Genomic DNA, 10,782 nt, shown 5'->3' on the forward strand with positions numbered 1-10,782 from the left:
ACCCCCGGCCATCCCACTTAATCATGGCCCCGTTTCCGAAAACCAACAAAATAGAACCGGAGTCCTAGTCCATTATTCCTAGCTGCAGTATGCCAGCGGCCAGCCTGCTTTGAACACTCTAATTTTCTCAAAGTAAACGCTTCGGGCCCCGTGGGACACTCAGCTAAGAGCATCGAGGGGGCGCTGAGAGGCAGGGGCTGGGACAGGTGGTGGTTCGCCTCGCGGCGGACCGCCAGCTCGATCCCAAGATTCAACTACGGGCTTTTTAACTGCAGCAACTTTAAGATACGCTATTGGAGCTGGAATTACCGCGGCTGCTGGCACCAGACTTGCCATCCAATGGATCCTCGCTCAAGGATTTAAAGTGCGCTCATTCCAATTACAGGGCCTCAAAAGAGTCCTGTATTGTTTTTTTTCGTCACTACCTCCCGGGGTCGGGAGTGGGTAATTTGCGCGCCTGCTGCCTTCCTTGGATGTGGTAGCCATTTCTCAGGCTCCCTCTCCAGAATCGAACCCTGATTCCCAGTCACCCATGGTCACCATGGTAGGCACAGACAGTACCATCGAAAGTTGATAGGGCAGACATTCGAATGGGTCGTCGCCGCTGCGGGGGCCTGCGATCGGCTCGAGGTTATCTAGAGTCACCAAAGCTGCCGGGCGGGCCCAGGTTGGTTTTGGTCTGATAAATGCACACGTCCCCGGAGGTCAGCGCTCGTCGGCATGTATTAGCTCTAGAACTACCACAGTTATGCAAGGAGCGGGAGAAGAGCGACCAGAGGAACCATAACTGATTTAATGAGCCATTCGCCATTTCACTGTACCACCCGTGTGTACTTAGACATGCATGGCTTAAGGTTTGAGACAAGCATATGCTACTGGCAGGATCAACCACGTAGCCGCCACCCACGGCGGCGCTGCGAAGCATCGCGCAAGCGCCCAGACGGAGTGCCCGGACGTGCCTGGCCCGCCAGCGAACCCGCCCCGTGCTTAACCCCGACCGCCCCAGGCTCCTTTTGCTGCTCTGACCCGCGGGAGCGGCATCGCGGGCGAAGACATGGCAGCGGTCGGCGGCATGGCGGCGACAGGTGCTGGCTGCAGGGACGGCGGCCGGCTGCATCACGGCCCGGCGTCACCTGGGATGGGGAATGGCGCCACGCGTGAGGGACACCCCTCAGCGACGGCCGACCCCAACAGCTGGCCCTTCCCGCGACACCGCGGGCAAGGAGCCGGGACCGCTGCGCAGCTTTTCGCCACTCGGATGGAGCGCGAGGTTTCATCTCTCTCTCTCTCTCTCTCTCTCTCTCGCTTTTTTTCCCGGGGCCCGTGCCTTGGTTCGAGACTCGTCTCTGTTCCCCCGCGTCCACGCCGCATTGGGTTTGGGCACTTTCGCCCTCTCTCTTTTCTCTCTCTCCTCTCTCCCTTCTTGCGGCTCAGCTCCAGCCGCACTGCCGCCCGATGCTGCTCGCAGCGGGCACCCACACGGGCGCTACCCGGACCGGGGCCGGCACCGGCACCTCGTGTAGTTTTTTAAGGACACCTGAAGGCTCGCAGGGCCATGCGGCCATCACACAGCACGGGACGGTAAAGACGCCGTTCCGCAGGCCAGCGGGAGGGGCAACACCTCGCCTGTGATGGGAAGCGAATTGGAAAGGAGACCGCCCTGCCCGAGCACCGGACCCCTCCCACCGTGGCTTTACCATGACAGAGAAGCCTTGGAAGGAGAGCCGGCCCGCTGGGGGCCCTCTCCGACGACACCCAAAAAGCCACATCAATCAGGAGCGGCTCCGGGAAGGAGCTGCGTGAACGGCGACAAGGGCCCCACGGCCACGGTCCTGGGACAATGGCGACGGCCGCCCAGCTCACCTGAGATCGGATTGCCCACGGCAGCAGAGGAGCGCGAGGGGGTGCCGCCACCCGGCCGCGGCCAACAACGGCTCCCCTTTAGGATAGGCAACAGCGGGACTGGACCGGCCTCCGCTGGGCTGGGGGGGGACTCAGCGGCCCCCCCCCCCCCCTTCCGGCCTGGGGAACCCAGCCGAGAGTGCGAGAAAAAGTGCCACCGACCTGGCGCCACGGGCCACCGGCTTTCATCCAGCCTAGCCGCGGTCGGCTTTCCCTTCCGGAAAAAAAAGCCAGGGGACAGCACGACAAAAAAGGCACACAGAGGCACGTTCGCAACGACCTGTGCTAGCTACGGGGGCCGTGGGGCTGGGGGCCTGGGGTGGGGACCGAGGTACGCGCCTCACTACCTCCCAACGACGGACCCACCGGCATCCCACTCGCGCCTTCGTTGCAACGCTTCTCGGTGCCGGGGCTTAGGGCTGCGAGAGAAAAATATAAAGGCCCGCGGAGGCCTGGCGGGCGCCCCCCCAACTCCATCAGCCTCAACAAAAAGCAACGGACCCGGCGCGGCAAACCTGGCCCTGCCCGGCATAAGCGGCTCAGTCGATCCGGCCACGACCGAGGTAGGCGAGGCGCCGCCGCCTCACCCAGGACCAGTCCAGCGGGGCTCTCCATTGGGTGCCGGGCCCGTAAAAAAAAAAAGAAAAACTGGGCCAAAAAGATCTGCCCGCCACAACGCGGGTCCCCGGCTTAAGGCCGAGGAAGGTGGACGGCTTCAACAACGCAGGCCGGGGACCACCGCCGCCACCGAGGCAGACCCACGGGCCCAAAACAACAGCAAATGATTCTGGAGCACAGGCATTGCCTGGAGAAAACTCTCCCCTGCTTTGTCTGGGCAATCCTTAACCAGTGTGTTACATGGCTCTTGCTGCCAATTTCTGCCTCAACAGTGTGATAGATGAATCTGATTCGTGCTAACAATTGTAACTATATTTTAAATATTTTAGAAAATATTTGTTAAACAGTAATAGAAGAAAAGGATATGGAATTAGTGACACAAAACAGATGTTTTCAGATCTTCATGAGAAAACAGGATGCAGGATGTAGTTTGAGATAAGTAACATCCCAAAAGGCAATAGGCCTCAGGATAAATAAAGAATTGGCCTTGAAATGGACAAAATTGGGATGATTCCAGGTATCGATGAAATAATAAGGCTTCTTTTTGGAATATAATGCCGGCTTCTATAACACAAGACTTGGGGTGCATGTGCAGCTTGTGGGGTTGTTCAAAGGACAGTAATGATGAGGAGAAGCCTTCGTGGGAAGCGACCACCAAAGCCAAAAGACCCCTTAGAAGCAAGTGGAGCATGCACTGTGCAGTCCAGTGACATAGATTTCAAGAATCAAAAATAGGAGGAGATTGACAGAAAATTATTGATGAATATGTATTAGCATCCAGTCTATAAGTTGTGATTAGATTCTTTATCTTTTGAATGGGAGGCAGGGTGAGAAAACCCCCCTGGATCCTGACTGGTTTTGCTTATGCTTTATCCAAACCACTGCCAAATTATTTTGTATCTGCTTGATTATATTTGATTGCATGATTTCATATAAAATTGCTGCTCAAATAAAATTGCTGCTCAATTCTAATGTTGGTTTATTAAATTAGACATATAGGGACCTCATTCATAACAACAGCCCACCTCAGTCACCTACCCGTTGGGACTGTGCTTTCTACTGAGCCAGTCCTGCCAGAAAAGCAGCTTTAAACACACCTCTAAGAAGGCACTGATCCAGATAAAGCCCATCCATTCCCCTCTGCCCAGGGCCAGTCCCCTGTACATCTGGCAGCCTGCAAAATCTAACACCCCCTCAGGCTCCAACACATTGTTCCAGCCCAAAGCATAAAGGCAATTTGTTTTGTTAAAGCGGAAGTAATTCCTGCAGGTCCTCGGCCTTCCAAGGCCAACGCTGCCACTCCAGAGGGAATCCTGTGACCCCGAGCATTTGATGGTGACCACACCAAAGCAAGAGGTGGCTCCTTCAGCCGGAGAATGGCACATGGCAATGCTGTGCCTTTGTGTCCCCAGCCTTCCCCCCACTGTTTCAGCAATGGCAGCTACACTTAGGCAGCTTCAGCAGAGCTTATTTGTGTTGGCTGAGTGCAGATCAGGACTCCCAGCCCACCTCTAACAGCAGCTTGCAATGACAACAGCACCTGCACACTGAGCTATTTTGCTGGAGGCAAGCCTGTCACAAGCACACACCCTCTTCAAACTTCCCATCAAACAGAAAGGAGAAGAGCAGGAAAAGGCTACCTTTGGACCAGTCTTCCCCAGCTCTACACATGGGCCAATTCTGGGTAGAAAACTCCTGCCAGTGCTGGCCTTCTTCTTCATGGTGAGAAACTTCTCCCACAGGAACTTAGAGGGAAGCAGCTGAAAGGCAAAAATAAACCAGCTAGAGCCTCAGAGTTGGGCTTGTTCAGAAAGGCTTTTCTTGAACAAGTGGCACTGGTGAACAATTTGTGGTCACATTGTCCAGGACAGTCCTGGAAGCCCTGCAAGTTGCTTGCTGAAATACTCAGCACCAATAAATTAACAATACAGAGTGCAATACACATACTCCAACCACATGGCTCTGTCCCATCAGCTGCTCCGTGATTGCATGTGACATGGTTGGGGATTTCTGCTCTTTGGGCATTTCTTTCCTCTTTAGGTTCATTGGATTGAGGCAGTGACCTTTTCAAAGAATGGGGACGAGCTCTCAGAACTGCCCTGACTCCATCCCTGTACAGCACTGAGAACTCACAGCAAGGAGATAGCACTGCTGGCTGAGTCCAAGAGAGGCAAGAAAGGAACCTTGCACCAAGAGTGAGGAGCACAGGAATGTGTCCAAGTTGTAGTTCTCTCTGTTAATTAGCATTTGTTTTCTCTCTCTGGGCTCACAGACCCCTGCAGAGAAGAAAACAGAGGGATCTCCTGGACAGAGCCTCAGCAGTGGGGCATCTTCAGTCAAGTGAGCTCCAGACACCAAGGGACATTTGTGGCCTTGGCTCCAGGGAGCAGGAAAGAACTGTACAGCCCTCAAGATTCCTACCAATCCAGAGCTTTCAAGAGAAGCCAACTCCTTTGGGAGAGATACCATCAACACATGGTAAACCAAAATCAGGGGACAATTCCCAGCACAGGAAGATTTCCACCATCCTGCAGAACAAAGGTGTGATGGTGTTCACAGGGGTCTTAGGATGAGGGAAGAGACGAGGATCTGACTCCATGGTTCAGCAGGCTTGATTTATTATTTTGTGATATATAATTTATTAAAACTACACTAAAAGAATAGAAGAAAGGATTTCATCAGAAGGCTTGCTAAGAATAGAAGAGGAAGGAATGATAACCAAGGCTTCTGGCCTGGACTCTCTGTCTGAGCCAGCTGGGCTGTGATTGGCCATTAATTACAAACATCCAACATGGGCCAATCAAAGATCCACCTGTTGCATTCCACAGCAGCAGATAATCATTGTTTACATTTTGTTCCTGAGGCTTCTCAGCTTCTCAGGAGAAAAAATCCTAAGGAAAAGATTTTTCATAAAAGATATCTGGGACACAAAGGTGCTGAGACATTTTCTTCTGGACGTGCTGCAGCAGATAACTTGCTTGGCTGTACACTGTGTCTGCAGGGCTGGATCCGTGCCCACACAGGAGCTGGGAGAGAACAGCTGCTTTGGAAGCTCTTCCAGCTGGGACCAGCCCTGTCTCACAGGGCTTTGGGCAGAGTTTGAGCTTCCCCCCCAACATGCTCAGGTGCCCAAGGGCAGCTTGGTCTTGACACCAGCAGGGGGCTATTTACAAATCACAAACGGGACAGGGCTGCTGTGGAACTGCCTTGAGCTGTTTTATTTTCCAGCATCACTCTCATTACATGGTTATGACAATGGGAAGATGCCAGCAGCTCACATCCCAGGCAGCAGACCAAGAACCTAATGTTACAACTTCCTTTATAAGTTTCTTGACCAATCACACAAAGCAAAAGCACATTGATAGTAGTTCTATCCAACCACTATAAGCACACGTACCTTTGGTTAAAACAATGCTTGCTTATTTTGAATACAATACCTGCTTGTAAGCCTTAAAGCACAATGCACAGAGCTCCGTTATTAAGCTTTAACCCTCCTAATATCTTGCTAGATAAACTTTTCTGTAGCTTAGAGAGTTATTCTAGACAAGCCTTAATACACAGACCGTTGTTCTATTTGTCCTTGCTTTTCTACTTTTTAAATAATTTTTCTGCTGACCTATCTCATGGCAGCTGCTTAGCTCTAATCACAGTTCTACTGTATCTGAGGCTTGTCTTTTGCAGCTTTCCCAAAACCCTCTAATTTTGTGAATTCCCACAATTCCCCCTCTCTGTTCATCTCAAAAGAAACCTTCATAATTGTGTCGTTTATTACTTGTGTTTCGTAGCCTTACTAGAATATTTCTGCTTATTACCTACTTAAAGCATTTTCTTGCTTGCACTAAAGCAGGGGCAGGGAGAGCAGGGACACCAGGGCAGTTTGCAGCCTTAACACAGCCCACTGGGTACTTACAGTGAAAGATGTCAGTCTTTCTCTGGACAAAAGACGAGGTGTCCAGGTCTTCTTTGGGAATCCAGAAGCCATTTTGAAGGCAGGATCTCCCAGATGAGTGACAATGCCTCAACAAAACTGGAAGAAGCCACAATGGAACTCTGAAAATCCAGAACCCAATTCATGGCAGATTCAAGGCATATACTGGTGCTAAAAATTTTCTATGATTTGAAAGTAGCTAAGTGCTTGTTTGGTCTAAGTAGCTAGTATGTTAGGCCTCTAGTTGGACTTTATTTGATCTATAGGGCTGCCTTGTGCAATTCAAAGATGGATCATACTGAAACCTGGAGCTAAAAATCTGAACATTAAGAATTGTTAGAACAGACAAAGCTGCAGCCTAAATATTACTTTAAAATAGCTGGAGTGGATATCCTCTTCTTTTGGCTAAAGCACCCCTGCTCTCTCAGCTGCTCCTCACAGGACTTGGGAGAGACTGGAATGTTATGGCTAATGGCTTAAAACTTGTTATAAAGGACTTTCTGCCCATTGGGACAAAACTGTATAAAGAAGCTGCGACCACCCAAGCCCACCCTTCCCTGAAAATGCCTCTGGACTGGAACTTGGCACTGGGAGTTAAGCTGCCTAAGGGAACTTGAGACAAGACAAAGGTGACACTATTGTCCCATTAGCTCAGGGCTGGGGAGAAGTAAACAAGGCTGCAGAGAAAAACCTATCCACAACAAAGCCAAAGCCAGCAGCTGTGCTGAAAATCAGCTCTGTCTGCCTTCAAGGTGGGCAAGTCATAGCCACAGACTCGTCTGCTGAGGCCAGGTTTGCACACAAACCTCCCATCCAAGACCTCCACAGTGCCCCCAGACCCATTCCTGAGGCCTTGCACCAGACGACTGCAGGGCACGCAAAGTAACACAACAGATCTGAAAATCCAGAAGCCAATTGATGGCAGACTCAAAGGACAGACAGATGCTAAAGATTTTATATTATTTGAAAGTAGCAATAGACAGAGTCCAACTTGCCCCACCCCAGGGAGGCAGCTGGGAGGTCCCACCTTGCCCAAATCTGCAGGAATCCATTGGAGTCTTACGTTTGGCGAGACCTCACCACAGAGAAGACCAGAAGAGGATTTGATGGTATGCCAATGGGATCCATGGAATGGTGATGTTTTTCACTTCATCTGTCTCTATCACTCTCCTTCTTCCCCTTCTTCTCAATCCCCCATCACCCCCCGCCACCCCCTCGCTTCTTTTTCTTTTCCTTTCTCTCTCTCTTCCTCCTATTTACTGTTACATAAAATCCAGACTATTGATTTTGGCATATGGTCTCATTTGCCCCTCAATTCACAGGCCTCTCCCTAATAATTGTAACAACCAGATGATAACAACCCACTGAAACTTGATGAAACTTGAACAGACCTCATTCACCTTTAAGCACTTTAAGCAACCACTAGACGGGAAAAAAAAGTATAGACCAGTACATTTAGAAAATGTTGCATTCCTTCAGTGCAAAAAAAAAAAAGCACAATCAGTAGAGCATATATTGTTCATCCACTCAGCCGTGCATTGTGGTGGTGTTCACAGGGGTCTTAGGATGAGGGAAGAGATGAGGATCTGACTCTTGATTTATTATTTTATGATATATATTCTATTAAAATTATACTAAAAGAATAGAAGAAAGGATTGCATCAGAAAGCTAGCTAAGAATAGAAAAAGAAAGAATGAATAACAAAAGCTTGTGTCCCAGACAGAGAGTCCAAGCCAGCTGACTGTGAGTGGCCATTAATTAGAAACAACTCTAGGAGACCAATCACAGATGCACCTGTTGCATTCCAGAGCAGCAGATAACCATTGTTTACATTTTGTTCCTGAGCTCTCTCAGCTTCTCAGGAGAAAAAACCCAAAGGATTTTTCATAAAACATGTCAGTGACAGTGCAGACCACTGAACTGCTGCACCAGCAGACGGGCATTATCCCATCCTCTATTTCCCTTTGGCATTCTCTCTCAGAGTGCAGATGAGACAAAACCAAAAAGTTCAACTTGAGTCAATCTTTACCTTCAAAGGAAATTCAGGAACTTTCTGCAGAGGCCAATGCTCTGCACGCTGATGAGCTCCTTGCAGAGGCCAATGCTCTGCACGCTCAGGAACTTTGCAGAGGCCAATGCTCTGCGAACAATTCCCCTGGCGAATGGCCCAGTGAAGCCGCCTGCAGGAGCCCAGGCTGCGCACAAGCAGCCAGGGCCGCGTTCTCAGGCAACTGAGGCCGCGCCGCTGTCACAGACGCTGCCGCCGCCTTCGTGGTTTCCAGGCAGCCGCGGAACCCGGCAGCCGCCGCCCTTTCCCGGATCCTGCCCCTCCCGGCCCCGCACGCCCCCCAAGATGCTGCCGGGGCTCGGGGGCTTCGTCTGCCTGGGCTGGGGCTCGGCCTCCCCTGCGGGACAAGGTGAGGGGGTTCCCCGGGGGTCGTGTCCCCCCGGGAGCGTGTGTGAGTCCCCCATGTCCCCCCCAAGCCGGGGTCACCCCCTTTTCTCTGCCCAGAGCTCCTGAGCCAGCTCCTGCTGCCCCCTGGGAGGGGCTTTGGGGAGCCCCCCGGGGACCCCCTTGAATGCCCATTCCTGGGGACTGGGACCCTTCGCATCTCCTTCCCCAGCTGCAGGACCCCCTGCACCCCCTTATCCTGCCCCGACACCCCCTGCACCCCCTTTCCCGGGTATCCGCCTCTCCCAGCCCCTGGATCCCCCGTTTCCATGAGCCCGGGGACCCCCGGACCCCATTCCCGGCCAGCCCGGGGCACCTCAGCCCCAGGCCTTCCTTTGCCCGGCGAGCGGTGACGTCACTGCCGACTCGGGCCGCCATTGGCGAGCAGCAAAGAGCGGCGCCAATGGCGGGGCCGGAGGCGGCTCAGGGGCCGTGAAGAGCCTTGAGCTGTGAGGGGCCCTGAGGGGCCATGAAGGGCCGTGAGGTGTCACTCTTGCGCCGAGAATGACACAGGAACAGGCAGGAGGCAGTATTGCAGAAAGACTAAAAGAAGGTTTAATTCAAGAGAACCGTGCGGTTTTTATAGAGCGATACGATATATTCTGTTTGATTGGCTCGTTAACAAAAACATTCTTTAGACACCGTCCTTGAGAAGAAGAGAAAGATGAAGTAGAAGAACACCACCTGCAGATTGTTTGTACTTAAGTTCTCACATTCTTACAACTTGCTAATAATTCTCACAAGCTGCTGTGAGAAATACTTGCTGTTTCTCTGTGTCCCATGGCATCCACAGTGAGGGGCTGTGAGGGGTCTTGGGCAACAGTGAGGGAGCCATGAGGGGCCTGTGAGGGACCATGGGGAACTGTGTGGTGTTATCTTTTTATACTAAAAACTACGTGTACACTATTTACAATAACTTCTCAATACTTATCACCTATGTTAGACAGTGAGTTTTTACTCTAATCCAAAAATGCCAACATCACTTAAAAGATGAAGGGAGGGATGAAGGGAGGGAAGGAGGGAGGGAGGGAGGGAGGGAGGGAGGAAGGAAGGAAGGAAGGAAGGAAGGAAGGAAGGAAGGAAGGAAGGAAGGAAGGAAGGAAGGAAGGAAGGAAGATAAATGAATTCACTGGATTCAAGGATCATACAATTATAAATTTATTATTATTATTATGCAAGCAAGAATAAGCAAAGTTCAGCGCTGGGCGGCCGGGAGTCTCCCCTCCTCTAGGCTCGCACCGTTCCTATCCCCAAAGTCCACCTTTTATTGTCTTTTTCTCCCGGGTCCAGGGATGACGTGGTCTGTCTTTTGCGCTTGCTCGTTCAGTTGCTAGGGGGTCTTTTTCTGCCTTCTGGTGGTCGTGGGATGAAGGCTCCAAGTCTTCCTCTTTGAACCGCTGAGTGAACTTTTCCTTATAAGGCATACCTATACAGTGGAATTTTCAGAACACTATATGATTCCTGCAAGCCTACGCAATTCTTGTGAGTTTAGGGATTGTTATTACAGCTCTCCTCTGTGACCTCTTAGGTGAACTTTTCTTTACCATGGAATTCCCAAAGCACTATAGGATTCCTGCAAGCCAAGCAACCATATGTGGCTATACATTTAAGATTCAAGCGGTTTTAGCTATTTAGTTATTGCTTTGATATTGTATAAATATTTAGCTATTGATTTAATTAATGAACAAACGTACTGCTACTTATTACACTCATCACCACCTTTACCGCGCATGCTCCACCACTCGTTTTGGTTGTCGCACAAGTCTTTGGGGGTCGTTGTTTGATGAAGGCTTCTCTTCTTCCTTGATGTCTTTAATTCACCTTTGGGTTACACATGCACACTCAGCCAGTACAATGTAATCCAAAACTAACATATTAACTA

Source organism: Agelaius tricolor, unplaced genomic scaffold, assembly GCF_023055355.1.
Source record: "Agelaius tricolor isolate 1412-34295 unplaced genomic scaffold, bAgeTri1.0.p SCAF_162, whole genome shotgun sequence".
NCBI classification, from domain to species: Eukaryota; Metazoa; Chordata; class Aves; order Passeriformes; family Icteridae; genus Agelaius; species Agelaius tricolor.